At 42.5% G+C, this 22,879-nt stretch overlaps 1 protein-coding gene across 1 annotated transcript in view; it reads right to left on the bottom strand.

Annotated features, from left to right (window-relative positions):
* LOC306833641 (plexin-A1-like) overlaps positions 1-7,670 on the bottom strand; it is a 258,108-nt gene extending 250,438 nt beyond the window's left edge. Inside the window, 2 exon segments of the mRNA XM_079359035.1 lie at positions 3,940-4,098; positions 7,612-7,670. The gene's annotated coding sequence lies outside the window, so the exon portion shown is untranslated.
* Between the last annotated feature and the right edge of the window lie 15,209 nt (positions 7,671-22,879).

Consider the following 22,879-nt stretch of genomic DNA (forward strand, 5'->3'; position numbering starts at 1 on the left):
CTCAATAAGACAGCCTTGTAATTTCCACCAAGGTTGGACACATTTCCTCTCAGCAGGAAACCACCACAGCTACGGTACCACAAGCTGTGACTTCTTCCAGACTTAAAGTCAAAACAGAAATCCAACCACAAGGCTAAAAGACAGCTGTAGATTCAGGGTGGCTGAGGATCAGGTGGTAGAGTGGGTCTTCTATAAACGACAGGGTCGCTGGATTTTTATACCTGCTGCTTCCTGTTTTTTTTTACCAGGCAAACGTCCTTCAGCATGAAGCTGCAGTTTGGCTGTGTCGCACAGCAGCCGTCCATGAAACGAGACAGACAACCGACATGTGGATGAAGAATCTGTCTGCACATTAATGACAAAGTGTTTTGGTTTTTCTTTAGTAGTCTAAGCAGTATTGACCAATCCTTCATACATGCTCAGTAAATAATCTTTGACGTGACTATGTGGAGAAATTACAGCCAGTGTGAAGAGTAAGAGACGCTGAAATCCCGATCAGCAACCAGAAAACCTTTTAGTGGTGTTGTAAAACTCTAAATCGGTCTGATCTCAAGACCGCTTCTTGTCTCGGCCTCAGAATGAGCGGACTCCTGATTTTAAATCAAAACAAGCCAAGACCACCACTGACAGGCTGTTTCCACGTCATTAGTGAAACAACTGCAGCACACAAAAGGACTCTTCTTTTATGGTTTATGGTCTTGGTCTCGATCCTTAAAATGTCTTGGTCTCGCCCTGCCTTAGAACTGGATTGTTCTTGAAGCGGTCTAACCCTTGTCTCGGTCTCGGAGCACTCTGGTCTCGGGCATGTCTCGGTCTTGGTTAGTGTGGTCTTGACTGCTACACTATGTCTGTTTATCGTTTTGGATATGAAGTCGTCTGGTTGTGGTTTGTCGTCTCTTGTTCTTGTCGTTACCGAGATAACTTCTATCACAAATATATCTGGAGTATCTGTCGTCCAGTGTTGATGAAGCTGTCGGACATTGGCAGATGGCTTTAAGGCTGCTGTAATGTGAGTGGTCTAAATCTACAACCCTGAATAATGAGAAACGTTTACTGTGGATCTCATTCAAAAATACTTTTCTTGTTTTTTTTTCTTCTTCTTTCTTCCCTAAACGATTTAAAGGTGTTCAAATCTCCTCACTGCTTTTAAACTCGTTCGTACTCGTATTGAAGCTGCTTCCCTGGACGGAGTCTCGTGGGATACTGGGATCTGTTTCCCCCCTCGTCGTCATTTGTTAACCTTGTGAGTCTTTGAATTTAGTTATTCATGGCTGTCTTTGTGGTCTATTTTTTTTTTCCTGTAGTCATCATCGCCTGTGGTGCTGATAAATCAAGCCTGTATAATTCCTTACACAGAAGCAAAAGGTTCAATGGGAGGGCTCGATGCGCTGTGAGCACGCTCTGACTCCTCAGAGAAAACCGAGCTATTCTTTTGGCTGTGTCAATGCTGCTACCCTTAAACCTTCCCTTCCCCCCGTAATCTACCTCGACAATCCTTTTCACTGCATTTATTCACCTGTCTCGCATTCATTCAGCCTTTTTTCCACAGCGTGTAACTCACTTCCTAAGCTTCCAACCCATCTCTTTCCTCCTTTCTTCTGTCCATGTTAACATTTTAATGCCCTTCAAAATAAAACAAAAAGAAAAGCCATCAATAGGATTACATAGACGATGTGCTATTAGATAAAACATTACTTTTGTCTCTTTCTGAGTATAATACAAGTTGGATGGAAACACTTAAATCATCTTGTGGTTTTACTTGCTGTATATTCTCTTAGCGACCTGACTATCTATTCTTGGCAGATGAGAATCTCCTCTCCATGTCTGACATCCTGCATTAATTCCAGATGAAGTGAGGAGTAGCGATGGAGATTTCCCCCGTGGCGAGATGGAGATGCCTTGATTAACACCAGAGAGAGACGGTGGGCTGGAAGAGGAAGAGCACGAGAGAGGACCACAGGGTGGGGTTGGAGAAGTGAGGGAGAGAAAGAGAGAGAGAGGGGGGGGGGGGCGCACACATAAAAAGAGAAGATGCAGGGTGAAGCGAGGACAGCGCTGGAGACCAGATGAATGATAGGGACTCTTGTACAAGCCTGTGTAGAATGATAAGTAAATCAATCTTGAGGAAGGAGGAAGATAAGGTGAAAGTGGAAGCATTGCAAACATCAGTATGAAGTTTGAATTACTTCAATCCAGTGAACATTCCTCCATACATAAATCATCGGTTTAAAGTTGATTTTACAATCACTTCCTTTTGAGTGAAACATTCATAAATATAAGTAGCACCAAAATGAAAATTTTGAAGAAGTAAAACTATCCAATCAGACATTGTATTTCAATATCCGGATGAGAAAAGAGTTTTTACCTTCATTCTTGCACAGCGAGAGTTGTATTTTTTTTTGCCATTTTACTGATTTACCCCAAAACTTACATGAAGATTTAAATTCATTCATGGATTTTCATGAATAACGTCCCAACATTCACACTCTCCAAAGAATGTGCATGACTTTTCATCTCGCGCCACCAGCAGGTAAACCACTGATCGCTCGCTGACATTTCTCGTCTTCTACAGGACGAGACGATGATCGGTATCAGTTGCTGCTCATCAGGAGTGGTGTGAAAGGAAACGGCACAATGGCTTCATTTTAATTAGAGTGTAAATCTATGAACGTGGCGAAACAAAGCTCTACCATCATGCAGCTTGTTCTGTGATTATTTATGCACGTATCTCTGTTTTTGTCTGATTTGGGGAGAACTGCATTTCGTTAGCATGTTTGCTAAGAGTCCGTTATGAATGTGACAACAGCTTGAATCTTTCAGTCTCGTTCTCTTTGTACTTTCTTATTGATTTTACAACAGCATCGCGGCAAGTGGAAGCATGACATGCTAACACATTTCGGGAGACACACACACACACACAAACTCTGCATGGTCAGGCGACCTGGTTTCCCCCCCGTAACACTTCAGTTACTATATCTCTGACGCCGGCACAGAGGTCGGATCACTTCCTCCCACCACCTGTGATATTCTGAATCTGAAAACAGAGAAGGGATGATTACGCTGGGCTAACATTAAATCTCCCGAGACGAGTTTTCAGCTGGTTAGGAAACAGACTGAAAACAATACTGATGGCTCCTTGTGGCCTACAGAAGCAGAGAAGACCTTCAGCGACAAGGCTGATATTTCCTAGATAGAAATATTTAATGCGTATCATCACAGCCAGGGGGTCGGTGTCAGAGGATGTGAGTTACTGCATGCTAACAGACATGTTTGTGGTTGAACACTGTATAATATCCTTATTTTCCTCCTGCGCTTTGAATTCACATTTGTGCAAAAAGAAAGCTTTACATCTTGAAAGTCGTTTCATTTGTATGTTTGATAATGTTTGTCACTGGGTGCTTCGGTCAATCAGCACCCATCTATTCACTGTTGTTTTTGTTTCTAATATCCATGAAAATTTTACCAATTTAATGATGTAAAATTAAGAAGTACGAAGCAATTTCAAGAAGCAGACGCCACTTTCTAAAATTTGGAACAATAAGCCGACTTTCCTGCTGTCAGGCAAAGTTAGTTTTCTGTCTCTAACTGTGACGCCGTTCTCAGTTTAGTCACAGAGAGAGTTTTAAATCACACTGAATACTGAACGAGTGTTTCCTCTTGGCAGGTGGTGTCTGGGCTCAAACAGCCTGCAGCTTTTTCATTCAAACTAAATTATTTCCAAAAACTTCAAGCAGAAAGGAAGGTATTTTGTTTGGTGTGAAGGAAAAAAAAATCGGCCTTTTCTCTGATGCCATAAAGAGAATTATTGATGGCTTCGAGTGGAGACTGAGAATAAATTTCGCTGCATTTTTGTCCCATGCAGCATGAGATCCCCGGGATTTTTACGGCCACTGGTTTCCCTGATTTGACTGTGTCATAAGTATACGGCTGTGGACCTGCCTGTCAGTGCGAGAGTGCTCTGTCTCCCCCGTCTCCAATCCAGCTCCAGGAAAATGCCAAGTTGAGTTTTCAGCCTGAGTGCCTGGGATGTGCACGGTGCAACCATCAGTGTCAGCAGAGTACAGTACCTGAAGCAGCCCCGGTCCAAACGCTGACAGGCTGAAGAGACGGGAGATGAGGAGAGGAATCAACCAGCAGTGTAACCAGCCACTCAGTCAGCAAAGATTATGTGCACAAAAAAATTACTTGAAGACATTTCTGGGATGACATTTCTTCAATATTTATTTTCATCTGTTCTTTGATTGGTAGCGACCAAAGCGAACTTTCTTGCTAGCAGGTTGTGTTGCTCTTCATATGCTCTGTACGAGCAGGACTGTGTTCATTTTCTTCTTCACTGAAACACTTCACGGTCTGAGTTTGATAAGAGACTACGGCTACGACAAATGTGGACGACATTAACACCATCACCTTCCTGCAAACATCTCAGAGCATTTTCTTGTAATTGTCTACATGAATGCAAATCATTTTCCAGAATCAGTCAAACAGATGGAGCATGCCTTAACTTCTAGCTTACCTTTACATATTGTTCATGTTTTGAGGGGTTCAACCAAACATTAGCGGGTGCTCTTGTTCATTTTGAGTCTAAAATATGGATGTTTTTTTTTGTGTCTTTTAATCGCTTGGTTATGTCCTGTAAAGAACAAGGCCATCATTTTTAATTGAAGCTATAATGTTGCTGACTCAAAGATGCTGCATTTTCATGCATGAGACAATTATTTCATCTCCTTTGGCAAACCATTTTTTGTTGGCACTGTTTGCTATCTTTTTCTTTTTTTCCCCCCTGCAGACTGTACAGTGTTTACAAATGGATAACGTCCTTCCACCTGCTCCTGTTTAACAGGATGAAATCAGAATATCCCTGACAGACGCTGACATATTGTGAATTTTTCTGCACAGAATCAGATCAGCAGCAGGAAAAGCTGTGATATTTACGTCACGTTGCTTTTCGCAGGTGGATGCTAGTTATTGGTAGGGTAGGTAACTTTCTCCGGATACACTTTTTAAGATTTTGGTTGAAATTATCTTTCTGTCCTGACAGTAATTAATAACTCATGCGCTCTGAAAAAGAATTGAAAATAATCTGTCCTCCGTAGCAGTTTGTAAACATGCAAAAACTTCGACCAATGTCGGCACTCGACCATGATTTATTAACCAATCACAGCATACTCCATGCATGCACAAGTCCATACTCAAAGCATGAGCTGAAATCCACTTCTGGACCAATGGTGCTAGTGCATGTAAGTGAGGGGCGTGGCTTTTGGAGTAGCACAGAGGGGAGTGAATACAGAGAGGATGCTACTTTCTAAATCATGCTAGTTTTTGCAAAATGACCGACCCTCCCTTTAAAGAGACACATATCAGAAACAACATGATGACACAAAATGTTCTGATGATAGTCATCATGATTAAAGCAGGTATGAAAAATACATCTGACTTGCATGTTGATTTTATAGCTTGACCCATGTCCCCTCTGTTAACATGGAGGAGGCAGAGTTTGTGACCTGCAGGGGGAGCTCTAAATGTTTTGGCTTCACTCTAAGGTGCCTGTTTCTCCCTCCATCTTAATATACAGTCTTTGTTTTTTTCCACTGATGCACATAATGCACTCACATTGTTTTAAAACCAGTCTACCATTATGTGTGTATATACAGTATATACTTCCAGGCAGAAGAAAAACAACAAAGGACATGCATGTCTCATCATCGGACCCACTGCCAGTTATGTGCACTAAATATAGTGCTGTTATATTTTGAACATAGTTGTTCTATTGCAGCGTGATGCAATCGTCAGGGTCTTCAAAATGCATTTTGGAAAGCCGTACAGACTGTTGTTTCTGGAAAGACAGATTGCGGCATCCAGTCTGTGAATCTTCTACCCTTCATGTTCCTGTCTGTCTGATTGACTGTGAGTCCGTCTCAGCTGTCTGCTGCTCCGGGAGGAGATAGCTGAGCTTTTTCCTCAGGTTTCTCTCCTCAGTATTGCTTGTGCAAAAAAGGCCATCTAAGCATTTTTGCCTTTTCCCCATTAATACCTGTGTCCGACGCAGGTTTCTGCAGATGCAGTGATTTTCTATCCTCCTACAGTTACTCATCTCTGCCCTTCCTTTCAAATACAGTAAATCATTAAAAGGATTTGTCCTCAGCTTTTACACTGTCTCCAAACACACTCCCCTGCATTTCTCTATTTATTTTTGCTTTCTGTCTTTTTCTTCCTCTTTCTCACTTCATATCCTCTTCATTTCCTTCTTCATTCTCCTTCCCTCAGAACTCAGTCTCCTTCTCCCAAAACAATAATAACAAGCTTAGTGATGCAGCTCGCTGACCATCTCATGCTCCAGAAGGAACCGAATCCCACAGCTCGACACCAACACATAATCCCCTCCACAAAGCCCGCCTTCCCCCCTTCTGGAACAATGCTCTCATTTACAGCAGAGTGACCCTCGAATTAGTGCGGGAAAGTCTGAGGGAGGGAAAGAAAGACATTCTGACAGACTGTAGCAAGTTAAGCAGTCATTTGAAGCGAGAGCCACAGGATTTTGGAGGAAATATGCCAGTTAAAAAGTTCAACTTTTTACAGACAGAAATTTTCCTCCACGCTTAAAACTGACAGAAGCCAAAATACTAAGCCCTAACATAGCTGCCATCCCCTCGTGCCAACTCCATCACCAATCATACAGCAATTGGACAAGTCAGAGGTTTAAAGCTCACTCACAGAATGAACACACTGTGTGACGCAGGAAACCTGCGGCTCTGCGTGCGACCTCAACCTCTCATGACTGCCAAGACAAACACAACAGCAGCTGCGAGGCCAAAACAAGAGGATGCATTATTAGACGGCTCTTCAAAGCTGTAAATGCTGGATCTCAAACACACTCATGGCACAAGTAACCTTGCCAGTAAGTGCACTTTTTGGAAAATCAAAAACACTACCCTGACTCTAGCCATGGCAAAGAAAACAACAACAACAAACACCTCCTTTATTTGTGCAGTGCATGCCCTTGAGGTAGCCCTGCATTGATCACTGAGCTTCCTGCTTTATCTCACTCTTACTCAGAACTGCATCAACACGCTCAACATCAGGACTGGCTGATACTGATATGGCTGCAAAGTAAAATGTCTTATTTTATGCTTTATGTTTCAATGACATACTCCCCCCCCCCTAGTTTAGTTTACTTTACTTGAATCAGTGTAAAAGAAGAAACATTAGTCTCAGAAGAGATGATGCTTTGTACCAGATTTAGCTAACTAGCTAATTTCCATTAAAACAATCAATAGAAGAAGAAAATATTAGAGTTTGATGGAAGGCTAAGTTCTAATAGTGGAATATTTTTATACAGAGTGAGTACAAAACATGTTAGCGAGCTTGCTGAGGGGAAGGTGATTTTACATGCGTCCCTAACTTCTTGCACGATGTCATCGTGTTGCTCAGAATCTTTCTGGTGTTAACTAAAAAACAAACTACAGCTGAAAAAGATACAGCCAACCATTACATGCTTTTCAGTCTGCAGGTAGATCCAAACAAGTCAAGTCCATCATGTGAGCTTAACATTTAAAACTGTTGAAATAGAGGCCTTGTACAGGTTTGTGCTTGATGCCCATTTGAATTACTCACCTTTGGAGCATGAATCAGTTTATTCTTCCCTGATTTGAAGCACCTCACATAGACCCTCTCCGGACACTGGTAGCACTGCAGCGTTCTAGCACCTGGAAGGGGGGGGGAGGAGGCTTAAAGAGACAGCAGCTAAAACAAAATCTTGTCAGGCAGAGGCTGAAATTAGTGTTTTGGGTTTTTAAAAAAATATATAAATCTGATTTTCTGAAGACATGATGAAAACAAGCACATGCCACCATGGTGTGTTTTTGCATTACTCCAAACCACAGGAGGTCTGGCAGGCAGCTTCAGTTCAATAACACACTAGCTTAAAGTGATTAGCAAGTCTCATTTTATATTCAATACTTGAAATCAGTGAATTTTTAAAACTGATAAAAGTGACTGATTTCCCAGTTCTATCACAGATTAGTTTAAAACTGAGACGTTCTTTGATTATCCTGACACTTCTTCTGCGTCAGCCTCGAGACATCTTCCTCTGTGTCAGACGAAAGGTGAAAGATCTGCTTTTTCCATCTCAATTCATCCCGACTCCAGAGCTGTTGTCTGCTAAATAAAAGATGTCTGCTGTGCTTCCTCTTCCTCTGCAAGGCAACATGAAAAGAAATGACTCTGCTGCTGCTTCTTACCCAACTTTTAATCATAAATGACCACGGCAACCTCTCAGTTTGACGCTTTATGAACGATGTAACAATGTTTTTTTAACCAGGTCGTCCCCCCCTCCTCCTCCTCCTCGTCCTCCCTCCCCCAGAGGGAACATTATTTGAAACAAACATTGCATCCTGACAGCGGGGACGATCTGAATGCTTTACTCAAGGATCTAACTGGAATATTAAATGGTGCATCAACACTGAACCACATACGCCTGAAAACTCCTGCCATGCGTGGGCTCAAACTTTGTGTCCCGGTCTCGCAGCAGGTGTTTTCACTTCAGAGCTGATTAGAAACACCTGCTGTGACATCACTGATTAGACAGGGCTACAACATGCCCCCTTCACAACCCTAAAAACAGCAACAGTGGCGTTTGTAATTCAGTGTTGATGCTCCCTTTAATGGCGAACATGAACTAGATCTGCTCACGTAACACATTAAGTGACTCGCGGCTCCTTCAACCTGCAGGCACACATTTATGTACGTTTGTTTAAAGGTATTTTGAGCATGCTGCTAATCCGTCACACCTCGGATTAGTGTACGCTTTGCTGCATGCTCCAAGGCCATTTTCACGGGAAACTCTTTGACATGCGACAGCAGGAAAAGCACAGGTGTAAATAATATAATTACCGATGGCTTACATTTATGCCTTTGAAATAACACTTTGAAAAGTCTTTGAAAAGACTAAAAACCCCCGTTCATGTCTGAAGACATTTTTGTCAAAGACTATAAAATTCAACACTGAGGTTTTTGCAGGGTTGTGCATAATTCATAAGACATACAACAAGATTCATGTTGCTTTGTCCCCCCCCCCCATCATGCTCCATAGTGCATTTTAAGAAGAGAAACAAAGAAGGAAGCAGAAAAGACCCTGAACACAGCCGAGTGGAGCACATCACTTGTTCACACTAACTGTCGGCCTCTTGTCGTTTAGCGTGCGCTCACACTCGACCACATCTCAACCCCTTCACGTTTGAAGGCTTAATTTATTCTACAGCTAAAACATTAACATCCTGCTTAATTAATAACTGAAGCACTGAACATATTAAAAGTGTTACTGCCTCAGTAAGCTGCAAACTGACTGACATAAATCTGCCTGCTAAAGTCTTTTATTCCATTATGTAAATTCAGGGTGTAAACATTTTCATTTTAACACTGAGTTTTTGTGCATGCCTTTTTAGAGTCTTTGCACTGACTACAGTGCCTCCAATCACAGAAGAGAACATGAACAAGATTCTGAAACAAAAGGTGATAACAGAAGAGTAACGTCCATCTCAGCATCCTGAGTGTTGCTTGAACTTTTTTTTTGTTTTTTTATGTTGTGTTGCAGTCTGTTCTAACAGCATGCGACACGAGCGAGCGTGAGCAGCAATATCAGCCTGGATCTGTTGCTTCCTATTGGAGTGCATAAACTGCCCACGAGTGACGCACTTTCTATTTGCTTCCGTCGCTCACGTAGACGGCTGAAGAACGAGGAGGGAGGGGGCGCTACAAGGCGCTAGCTTGTTTCCCAAAGTAGAGATGACTGAGCATAAATAATATCCAAATCTATTTTGAAATGTTGAGCTTTGACTTGTGTAAACAACAGCAGAGAAAAAGGTTTGTCTGTGCACCATGAGCTGTTAGTTGACGAGCCTCTGTGTTCGGATTTGAGTGAACGGACCCCGAAATAAAAAGCGCCAAAAATCAGTTTTTGGACGTTCAATAGAAAAGCACTGGGAGCGGAAACTGGACAGCCAGTGTATGATCATGCAGCAATGCAACATGACATATAACACGTGTGTGCTGTTGGAACACGGTGTTACTTACATCTTCACTTCCTGCTCTAATGCGTTTCCCACCTGTGAGATTGTCCACCCGGACCCGGTTGGGGCCCCAGGCAAGAAATAATTGGGGGCCTTACAACCCACACTTATCGCCATAATGTCTGCCGGCGTTACTCCTCTTCCTCTTTTGTTCCTATTTTCTCTCCTGTATAGACAAATAATCTTCATTTTCCTTGGTTGACGTTCATTAACAAATACAGCAATATAAACACTAAGCAAGGCAACAGCACAACAGTGAGTGCGATGAAAGGTGGGCCCCTTCACGAGGTTTCCTACTGTCATTGTAGAGTTGACCTTTTAGGCTGCTGATGTGGTTCAGAGTTGGTGAGCATGCAGTTTGCCTGCCTTGTGTGTTGACGTGCAGGAGCTCTGATCGTCTCTCGCTCGCCTCAGTATTTAGTCAGTGCTCCTTCTGTGCCAGTTCATCTCTGACTCAAGATTACCAGCAGTACTTCCTGGTCTTAGACTTCGAAGGTTTTGGTCTTAGACGGTTTTCGGGGATTTTCACTTTGTCCGTTTACATTTTTCATTTAGTCGCCTGTTTTCAGTATCGTTCCTTTTCACGTGAATACTTTGTGCGGTCGTGCGTTTGAGTCCTGTCTCCAGTCGTTTTAACCCGTTTCAAGTCGCCAGGCCTTGACTTAGTTTATTGGCCTTTGTCTCTATATTAGGCATTTCCTGCCATTTAAAGGCAAGGTTTTTTCAGCAAAGCGAAGAGGAAATCAATGAGTCTTCACTGACTCATTGATCATTATTGAGTCAACTTTACATCTCAGGTTTTGGTTGAGGAAACAAAACTTTTGGAGCCAGAAATGTGAAGTCTTAACACTTCTTCTTCTTCGCCTGAGTCACACTGAGATTGGTCTTTATTATTTATAAAGAACATTGGTTCAAAGAAACACAATTTTCTTTTTGTTACTCGTTCCTTTTGAGCGTAGACTTTCCCTGCCATGGAGGATGAATAACTCTTTTCACCAAGGCCATCCGCAGTATGTGAATACAGCGATGATGACGCACAGACAGCCATTCATCAGGCACCCTCGATCCTTTCTAAGAGGTGAGCACGAGTCAAATCATTTACATCCGTGTAAATGAGAGATAGGCTTGAATGCAACACGTACACAGTAACAAGATCAACATTGCACAGAGGACAGGAGATCCTCGTTCGTATTTTTAACAGCTGCTGTGTCTGTATTTTTTTGACACGTTTGAAACAACAGAGAAGAAGAAAAAAATGAAAAGGTGAGAAATAGCAAATTTCTGACTGTTACCAGGTTTTGAACAAACATGACTCAGCGTCTACAGGCCGTATCCTGTCAACTTAAGGCGATAGATGGATTCATTAATTTTACGTCTCTAAATGTGCTCAGTAAAAACTACAACACTCTCTCTCTCTTTCTCTCCTGAGCTTCATCGCTCACCGCCCTCTTCCTTTTAGCTGCAGGAGTTGTACAGATCACTTTTGGCCTGGATCAGCTGCAGAGATTATTTTGTTTTGCTTAACTTTACACCGAGGTCACTCTGAGATTTTGAGTTGCCCATGCAGGTCACCACTTTAATTTCTACTGCAAGGCTGCAACACACGTAACAAAGAACACGAGTAACAGTATACAAAACAATTACAAGCATTTTTTTTTTAAGCCAACCCAGAACAAGCATTTCCATGGGGTCTATTTAGAATTCCACAATGGGATTTTTGCATTGGATAACCAGCGTTTTAAGGACGCCTAAACACTTCTTGAACCGCGCAGAAAAACAGTTCTGCTTGAGGAGCACCTGCAGCTTCATGTTTTGAAGCGTTGGCCCAGCGACTGAGGTGAACAAGACTAGTCCTAAAATACAGACGTCACGCTGAATCAACACAGCCTGCTGTATGAACGAGAACGCTACTTGTTTAAATCTGTGCATCCACATCGAACCACTTCATAAAACAAGCACTTCCCCCCTCATACACCTCCACTCATCTTCTCTTCTCATATCTACCTTCACTGACCCCATAAAACAAAAGGTTGTGCACGCACGCACACACATACACACAAACACACACACACACACACAGAGCTTCCAATGAAGGACTCATAGGGATAGTGTGTGTGTGTGTCCCTACCTGTCAATCAAGCCTCCATTAGTGGCTACTTGGCTGGGTGGCTCAGGGTCGACTGCCGTAGATGTAGATAGGAGATGACAGCACTGTGTTTTTCCTCTCAATATAAACATTTTCCATTCCTCTCTGTGTGTGTGTGTGTGTGTGTGTGTGTGTGTGTGTGTGTGCTACAGCTTCCCCACTTGGGCAGTGACAGCCTCACAAAATTTCTCACGAAAAACTCCTCAGACGCACGTGCCATAAACACACCTGTGCATGTGTGACAGCGTTTGATTTCACATGAGGAAAGTGCTGCTCTGAATTGCTTTTCCCATCACCTGTGTTCGATGTGTGTGTGTGTGTGTGTGTGTGTGTGCGTGATCATGCTTGCGTGGACAGACACATTACGTTACCCCGAGCGGCGGCGTATTCCTGCAGGAATTCAATTTTATGTAAAACTCTAATCTCATTCTGTGGACTTGGAGCATTTTAAGTGTTTGTGAGAGCGTGTGTGTCCCTTGTGCCCCCCCTGGAGGCAGGTCGTCATGAATCATGTCAGAGCAAATCTGCTGTTGAAAGGAGTGCTGCGCACTGAATGGAAAGTCACACACACACACACACACACACACACACACACACACACACACACACACACACACACACACACACACACACACACACACACACACACACACACACACACACACACACACACACACACACACACACACACACACACACACACACACACACACACACACACACACACACACACACACACACACACACACAGAGGCCAGTGGCTGGTTGGTAGCCAGCAGTCGTGAATCACAGCGGTCATCACTCGGTGTTTCATATGCGGAGCATGACAGACACAGATTAGTGGAGCCCTGCTTTAGCTGGCATCTGCTCTGCTGTCCTCTGCACCTCCTTTTTTTCATGCTCCACTTTTATTTGCACTTGATTTTATTTATCGCCTGCCTGGCCTCCCAAAACTCCCTCATTCACGTGTGTTTTTACATTTATGTTGGTTTCATTTTTCTCCTGGTTTTCCCTTTGCTCATCGTTCTTTTTCTGTACCGTATCATCAGTTGTTTCCCTCCACCTGTCACCTTTAAAATAACCTTCTCTGTTTACATTTTCTCTTTCTTTCGTTGTGCTTCGTTGTGCTCGCACCTTTTTTGGCGCAAAATTTCCGTCCCCCCCCTTTTTTATTACCACTTATCTGATCGTCTCCTGGATTCCTCTCCTCACTTTATTCTTGCACTTGCTTATTTTGAGTTTGTCTTGGAGTTTGCACCTCATGCTCCTCTTCCTTCCGTCTATCTCCCCTTTCTTTTTCTCCGTTTCCTATTTCCTTTCCTCACGTCATGCCTTCTACTGTTTTTCCCATATTTTCTTCTCTCTTTCACCTTCCTTTTTTTTGTCTCTTTCTCTGCATCTGATTCTTCCTCCTCCTCCTCCTCCTCCTCCTCCTCCTCACAACCATTTGTTCCCCAAAATCTGTGGAACAGGATGCGATCACATCCCTCAACGCAGAAATGACGCAGAATTTAAAGCAGATGCTCGAAAGAAGTTTAAAGAAAAATAAATACCTGCACGTTTAAAGAATTAAAAAGAAGTTCAATAAGCATTTACTCTTCAAGGTTTAAGTGGATTCTTTATGAAATGCAACCTTGTGTGATTAATAATCCACCTGTCGCCTCCAGGATGCCCCTCCTTGATTGTGTTTTATAACAGTCTGGATAATACATGATGAAGCGTATCAAACCTTAATGAAGAAGCTTTGCATGCATGCTTAATTTTATAAGATGATTTTCTTAAGGTTAAACCATGTTGTCTCTTGTTGTTCATGTTTCATTTAAACTTGTTCAGTGAGAAAGTTTAAAGCATGAAGTTAAAGAAAATCCTTTTTGAAAAAAACAAACAAACGGGGGAGCATTGTGCTGCTGGACAAAAACTTGTGTGTGTGTGTGTGTGTGTTTGTATAAACTGAAGGCAAGGCTGCCATCTATCGTTTCCTCGTGATCTCACCAGATGTGCATGCATCATTTGGGTTTCCACACAGAGCCACACTCGTTTGATTCAAACTTGTCCTTCTGTATTTTTCGTCGTCAGATTCTTGAAGCTGAAACAGTTTTAAAGTAAAGAAGCCGAATGTTTTTTTAAATTATTTTGCAAACATAAAAATCCTCCAGAATGCAGCTGATTTAAGTTTTTTCCAAACATGTTCCCGTCAGTTGTTTTTCTCTGCACCATCTTGTTTGCTGAACTGACAAACGTTTAAATTAAATGTGAATTAATCCTGACAATGAATGATCTCTTTCTTGGTTTTCTCTCTTTGCAGACTAAACATTTTACACTTTAATCATGTTGGTTTGTTTATCATTTAACTAACATCTAATAAAATGTAAAATCGTTTTTTTCCCACATTTGAATCCTCACCTGACGTTTGTTGAATAAAGCTGGACAAAGTTATCTCCATCGTCTGCAGGAAATGTCTTCCAGCAGCACAAATCTAATGTGGGTTTTTTTTGTTTTTTTTTGCACTTTCAAATGATTTTTGGATTTTGGAGAGTTTAAAGAATGAATTATCGTCTGATATTGATTTCCAGTCGGTCTTTCTGCAGGCTGAGTTTTGACAGCAGTGGATCTAATAAGTGAATGTCGTCATGATGCAGCTAAGTATACATGACTGTCGAATACCTAACGAACACTGTCAGGATTGTTAAAGTTGCATTTCGCCTACAGGCCGCTCACACAGAGCCAAACTTTCTTTCAAGCTCTGCGGTGAGGTTGTTTGCCTAAAGATCTGTTATGTGCTGCAACATCTGAGCACAAAGAGTGGTATGATGTTTGGCAAGTCTGAGCCTCTGAGTCAAAAACCAATATATTTCTTTACTCCTGACTCAATAAAGTTCTCCAGGAGAAAATTGCATTCCTTCAAACGTGTGGTGAAGCAAAAAAAAGAAAAAGAAAATAAACTTTTATCTGTTTCGTTTTGCTTCAGTGTTGCTGGATTATGTTTGAGGGCTTAGGTTGGAGATGTTGCAGAAAATTAATGGAGGAGTTCTCTTGAAAAATGTATGTTTGCAGCTTTGGAAAGAAAAAAAAAAACAGCGCCTGTGTGGAGGCAATTTGTCACTTGACGTACAGTTTTCTTATCACCACGGTTACTGTGGCCGGTTTGTTTCGAGGTCGAAGCATGATGTCGAAGTATTTTACAGTGAATTCATTCTCAACTTAACGACCAACTGGGTACCCCGTCCACAGCCAGAGGCTCCAGTCCTCGTTTCAGAAGCTGTGGGTTTGAATCCAACCTTGACTGGAAGACTTCCTCTCACTTTCTGCTCCAAACAATTCCTGTCTGTCTTCGGCTGTCCGAACAAATAAAGACTAAAAAACACAAAACAAACACGTTGTAAACTTGTAAACTTAAAGGGAGAATGATTTTTGACTTTTTGATCCAGTAGATGTCGCCCTTGAGCACCAGCACTAAACCAAAACAAACGACACCTTCCAACCCGTCTTCACTCGTGTTCGCATTGCATTGTTGTGTTAGCAGGCTAATGCTAGCACACGTTGTTTAACTCCTTCACATTGCACATAAATTGACACAGAATGACCGTGACCTGAAGACATTCGATTCTTCCTCGCTCTCCTTTTCTCTCGCCCTCGACTCAAACAGCTTCACACACATGTAAACATGACGTGAACACGGCAGTCAGGACTCAGACAGACGCTTACAGAGGATATATGTGTTTCATTGATGTGTAAATAGTTTCATTGTGAGCGTACGACGCATGTCGCCCTGTCGCTTCCTTGCGATCGTTGATTCATGATGCCGCAGGCGGATCGCATCGTTCACTCCCGACATCGTGACACAGTAAGAAAATTATTTAGTACAGAACTTACTCATGATTCATCCTGGGGGGGGGGGAAAGTGGCACTATTATTTACGTTTGGAAAACGACAGCTGAATGTTCTTTGCCATTCGTGGAGCAGACCTTATGAGTGATGATTTACAGGATCTGTTTTTCACATGTTGACAAAGAAGCTACACTTCTGCTCATTAGCAAGTATAGGAAGTTCAGTCTGGTGGCTCCAGCTTGTGAGATATTTTATTATTTCTCCACTTGTGTTTCAGACCTATGTTACCTGCTGGCACATCGCCATAGCAACCTCTAGTTAAGCTAGAAAACAGTCCAGTGTTTTGATAAGACTTGGCCCCAATTAAGTCGGCCCAAACAAATTTAGAAGGCCACAAAGGAAATCGCACAGAAATCCTTCCCACAGTGCTTTCTCTCTTCTCTCTTCTAGCAATGCATCATTCCACATGATTCACTGTGTGAGGAGATCAAGGCTAAAATCTACGGTATTTATCCAAACCTAGAGCGTGTGTGTGTGTGTGTGTGTGTGTGTGTGTGTGTTATCTACAGTAAGACTTTTTGTCTCTGCAAAGATCTTTAATAAGAGGAGGTAAATAACGTAATGACTCACTCTCTGACAAACCAGAGGGGGTTTAAAGAAGACAAAGTGATCGTCCAAGAAACAAAGAATGAACAGGTGTGTTTTCTCCTATTGTCTTATGTCAAGTGCTCATCATCCAGTCGGGGGTCCTGAGCGGGGGAGCGGAGGCAAACCAGACACTGTGTCATACATCATTAAAGAGGGCTTGGTTGGAAAGCTGTGGATATAGCATTATAAAAAAGCAGCCTTGCTATAATTGGATGTATAATGACATGTCCGCAGGGCAGTTTGAGGGAGCATGAGACCGGCTGCAGGAAATAAATAAATGTTTTTTAGCTCCTGGTACCTCGTTAATAAAGTGTTGTTGTTTTCTTAAAGGATGGCAAAGACTGTTTTAGTTTGTTATTATTGTTACGGATTAACAAGGAGGGTTGTTTCCATATTGTTATATGCCGCTACTAGAGAAGGTTTGCATACAGAAACTCCCTAATTAGCAACAGCAGCACTTTAATAAAAGTACATTTATGAACCTACATTTACTGCAGTGTTCAAGACAAAGATTCAGACAGACCTGGTCTATGTTTAGATCACGTGTGAGGACAATGTGTAAGGCTAAAGACTGCTCGTTTTCCTTAGTGTCTATCCAGCAATAACATTTCTGTTTGAGTTCACTTTCTGCGCTCTGATCTAAAGAGTTGATTTCAACAATGAAGTACAGATGAACTCACTTTCCCTGCAGACAAACACAGATAAACTCTAGCTTTACGCAGCTCCTAAAAAAAAACAAAAAACATTTTCTTTATTAAAGGAAGAATGTGCTTTTTGATCCAGTAGACGTCGCTCTTGAGCACCAGCATGAAACAAAGTGCTGTTTGGAGATTCCTCCGCTCTCCTCCACTGACACACCTCCAACCGTCTCCACTCACCTTTCTACAAAGGCATTACGAATCACTACGCACCATGATTGAGTACCTTTACTCGAGATGATTGTCTGTGTCCTGCATTGTTGTGTCAGCAGGCTAATGTTAGGACCCTTTGGCTAACTCATAGCTTCTTATATCGCACATAAATTCACAAAGATTCCAAGATTGCATTTCTGGCCAAAACAGTCCAAGTGTTTGCTCTTCTTACAGTTTTTGTTGACGTGACCAAAGCCTGCTCAAACACAAAGTGCCCGGACTACAAACGGAGACTTCAACACTTCAAACACCAAAAATCCTTCGCCTACACATTCTGCTTTCTTAATAAATATCTGGTTTGAGCGATAAGGGAGAATCTTTTTTTTTTTGTACATCTGAGCCTCGGTTTAAACCTCTACTAATTGGTTTTATACATGTTAGAAACTGATGGGATGAACGCCTCTCTTTGGTTTTGATGCATAAATGCATCGTGGGTCTTTGTCTCTTTCGTCTGAATATAAGTGAGATTTGACGAAGGCTTCAGGAGTATTTGTCCAAGATTTATCATCCACGCTGCAGCCAATCAAACCAAAGACAGAGAACCACCAAAGAAGTGACGGTAGGAACAACGACTCCTAATTAGGATAAAAGAATGTAATCAATTAAAAAATAATAATAGAACCAAATTGCTCGTCATGTGGTTTTATGTCAATCTGTATCCAAGTGAACCACCAACCTGCCAATGGGACTAGAGATGGAAATGAACCTGCCGTGTGGTTACAGTCTGACACTTACATGTTTGTTACCGAGCATTGTCCCTATTTTTAAAACATGTCAACTAACCAAACAAATGAATTACTTTCTTGTGTTACCTATATTTTTACTTCTTTCTTGTATCTGTTGGAGTCAAAGTCTGTTCCTATATTCCATCTTTTCTTCCTTTGTCACATTTTAAATGGACTGGAGCTTGTACATTTCTTTCTCAAAGTACTTTTACACAGCAGGTCACAGCGACACATTCACACACTGATGGTAGAGGCCGCTGAACAAAGAAGTAACTCATCCCATTTATACACATTCAAATGGCGGTGATGAAGAGGCGTGGTACATGACAGCCCGCCTGAAGGACTCTCAGACCATGACAAACAAAATTCTCTGGTCGGCTGAAACAAAGGTGGAACTCTTTGGCCTGAACGCCAAGCGTCATGTCTGGAGGAAACCAGGCGCCACTCATCACCTGGAGCAACTCGGGGATCAGTGTCTTACCCAAGGACACATAGGAGTTTGGGATTGAACCCCCGACCCTGTGGTTGAGAGCCGGCCAACTGTACCAACCGAGCCACAGCCGTCCCACTTTGGTTAGGTTGAGTTGTTAAGGATGGGTGTGATGGTGACACCAAAGAGCCATCTCTGGGGGAAACAACATCACCACCTTTCTTTCTTTAATTTTGTCCAAACAGTCTCTGAGTCCAAGCAGGGTCACACATTCACAGTTAACATGATGTTACAAATAACTAAATTATTCAGTCAGTCCAACTAAAACTGGACTCTTCAGTCTTTCTGCATGTCTTGAGATCGGACTAACACACCTGGAGAAAACAGTCAAGGATTGAGCCTCTTGTGCGTTTACACCTTAATGCACCCCAAAAGGGCTTTTACTCCTTCTGTGCACGCTCCACAGTTCCCGTGATTTGTTGTGACCTGGAGCCTAAATACATGCAAGAAACAAGACGAAGGAATGAACATGGGATGTAATATGTATAAAAAGTACAGAGCTGTGAATGTTTTCACCGCTGGTCAATTAGAAGAAGGTCCGGGAGCTGACCGGGGTTATATCGCTAACTCCTGCTGCAGAGTTAGACGTCAATCAGTGGAGTCTCCTCCTGTGCTTGTATACGAGGACAAGAACTGTAGTCAAATTAAATGTCCTCATGGAGCTCAGCTTAACCGTGCATGTCCATATACTGTAAGAGAAAAACACAACTCACAAGTCAACGATGTTTCTCTGAACAGTCGGGCGGGATGAAAACGATGAAAAGCAATTCTGAGGACGTTCGACTCCGAACATTCGTTGCTCTCTTTAACAGGGATCAGACATCTGGATTGTGCTTGGAAAATATCACATCTGAAGCGAACATCATAAAGCATCAGAGCAAATAAACTGATTTTCTGCAGGGATCTCTGCGGGGCAGAAACACAGGGATGCTGAATGCTTAGTCCAATCTGATAACGGCTCAATCATGGTTTTTTTTGTTGGTTTTTTATACCTTCTTTTATGTATCAAGACAAGAATCATCTTCTATTGATCTGCCAGCAATCCATGTGTCACGTTGCATGAGGAAAGGAGTGCTGCACCTGAAACATGAAGTGTGTCTATGATTACTAAAAGCACCAATCCTTTGTACTTTACTTTCCGCCATCCAAGCCTTCTCCTTCCTCCACCATTACTGGAAAGCTTCTGGGAGGAAATTTTGGCAGAAAAAGAAGCTTTCAAAATGTCACATCACAGCACTGAAGATAAACACCAACTCTGCGTCTCAATTTGTGTTTGTCTGCATTTACTTTTTAATGTTTTGAGTGCCTGAGCATGTCCACACTGACAGTGATGGTCAAATGCAGACAGGATTCCCATATTGGTCCAAACATGGACTGTTCACTTCTCACCCTACATTTTTGCCATCTTAGCGTAGTAGCATAAAGAGAGGACCCGTCGTGGTGGCTTATTTCAACATCTCGTTCAGAAGGAGTATTCACAAGCAACTAAAAGTTATAGTTTTTTCCATTTCAGTCTGGTTCCACGAAGAAGAAAAGCAGCAGCTAAAGTTGAGATCGTTATTCCAGCACACAATGGCTCCGCGCGAATAGAGCTAACAACGCTGTCAATATTCCCCCACTAAGAAACTAAGTGCCAAGTGACAATCAGCAGCTTAATAACACACGTCTCTTATTTCTTACTTCTAACAAGCGTTATTCACTACTGTGAGGTCAAACGTTTGTACAAATCTATAAAGATAAAGCTGTGCACCAGAACTTGTGAGAGAAACTGAGGGATCTGTCAGTCAAGCAGAGACTGTATGGGATGGACCATGCAACTTTCCTCCCATCTGAAGACCCCCGTGATGGGCGCTGGCTTTACACATCTGGACCCAGATACAGCAGACACTCCCAGTAATGGAACGTTTAACGTCTCTTGGGTTTGTGTTGTTTACGATTCCTCTCATCAAGAGACGAAAGAAACCTTGACCTCTCACTATTCGCGTAGCAGACAACAAAGCAGTTGCTTTGTCAATAAAGCTGCCAGTCATGGCTTTCAACGCCTTTTCATAGCATTAAATAACTAATCCAAAAGCGGGGGGAAGAGGGGGGTGGACATTTTCTCGAGATACACTTTTGTGTGCTCTGAAAAAGGAATGCAGAAAAGCCGTCATCTGTAGCAATTGCTAGCCTGTAAAAACTTCAACCAATGTCTGAGACGAGGTACCACTCTGAAGGACCAATCACACGCCTCCCTGTCCCCCTGCTCGTTCTCTACCTCTTGCGTGCTCTAGCTCACACTCAAAGCTGGAGTTTACACTGTATGTTCACTGAATGAGACGACGTTGTTTCTACACGACGCAAAAGATGACAGCAACAGCACTCAGCAGCAACATCTTAATATTTAGTTGGTTTTAAAACATTCTTGAAGAAAACATTACTAGAGCTTTAAAAAGCACTGAGTTACAGAGGCAGAGTCAAACTGCACAGAGGGCCTCGTATGACGCTGTGATGCTACAATGCTAACTCCTGCACCGCCGAGCAGCCACAGTTACAAATGTAAGGAATATGTTTTAAGGAGAGCTCCACTCATCCACACACAACAGGTGCAAGCCCAACACATGCTGGAGTGCATCTGAACCGAGTTTCTGGTAGGTTTAAATGGATGGAGGAAGATTGGGTTTGGGTTTAAAACCAAAATGACGGACCTGAACCAGGACGAATGTGTCCGTAAGGTTTCCTTCAAAATGTCTCACTCTGTTGTTTTTGTCTTTTTTTACAAGATGTTCAGTTTCTCTTTCACACATACCCACATGCACACACTCATATATAATGACGTGATGCAACTCAAAGTAAGAGGTTGCTATGTGACGAGGTGTGTGTGTGTGTGTGTGTGTGGGTCATCATGGCAGACATGTTTCTCTCAGTCATTATCACCTTTTCCTCGCTGCTCTTCTGTCACATCACTTGCATGAAATCTGATTCCACCGACACACGTGAAGAGAGGGAGACACGAACCCACACGGACACGCTCGAAGAACATCACACATGTAACAGTTAGTCTTTGAGAATCTGCATTTAGTGGGATCACACGGCTGCATGTTTCACAAACTGCATGCTGGGAGAAAAGGGTGACTAATTATTTACTTTGAGAAAAACCCGAACGCTGCAGCTGAATGTGCTTCAAAGCGTTGACATTCGTCGATCAGACCTCATGAGTGATGATTTAAAGGATTCGTTTTTCACTCTGCTCATTAGTAAAGAAAGTTCAGTGTGGATGTTTCCAGCTTGTAAGATACAGTCTTATCTCCCCCACTAAACTCTGAGCGACGTGTTGAATATAACAGGTGCATTGTGGGACACAGGGTCAGAGATGCACTTGGTTTTAAAGGGATATTTCACCCATTTGCCTGGAAGTTTTTCTTCATGTGATGCAATATGACGCTTTTTGCATCACATGAAGAAAACTTTCAAGCAAAGAAAAACATATTTTTCTCGTCTCAGGGCAAAATGAGTGTTGGATTCACGACCATTCAACACTACTACCATGTTTCTAATGATACACAGCTTCATGCAAATGGGTGAAGTATCCCTTTAAGTAGGCGTGTGCATGACGGCGGATTGGCACACTGCTTCCGCTGTGCAGCTCTAACAGAGGCGCTGCTCGCCAACAGGCGAGGCGGGCGACGGCTTCAGGCCTCAGAACAGAAGGGTTCATTTGTGTCTTGTTGTTTGCACTGTAGCGCCGCCTTGTGGGTGGAAACAACAAAGGGAAGCTACTGTATATAAACCAGAAGTAACTCTATGCGTTCAAACGCCAAATGACCGTTTATAGAGCTAACCAACTGATGCATTAGGTTCATCTTCAAATCGGTAAATCCTGCACGTCACAGGGTTTGTTCTGCGGTTCAAACCAAAGCTTAACACAGAAACACCCAGCAGGCAGGCAGGTGGATGTGTCCACCTTTAACAAGGTGCCGGGACATTACATGTACCTGCACTGTTCCTCCTTTAAAAAACAAACAAAAAACAATATTCTTTGCAATGTTTTATTTATTTTGTATGCCGAAGGAGGTGGATCCCATTTA

This window comes from Symphodus melops (genome assembly GCF_947650265.1).
Source record: "Symphodus melops genome assembly, chromosome: 13".
Lineage (NCBI taxonomy): Eukaryota > Metazoa > Chordata > Actinopteri > Labriformes > Labridae > Symphodus > Symphodus melops.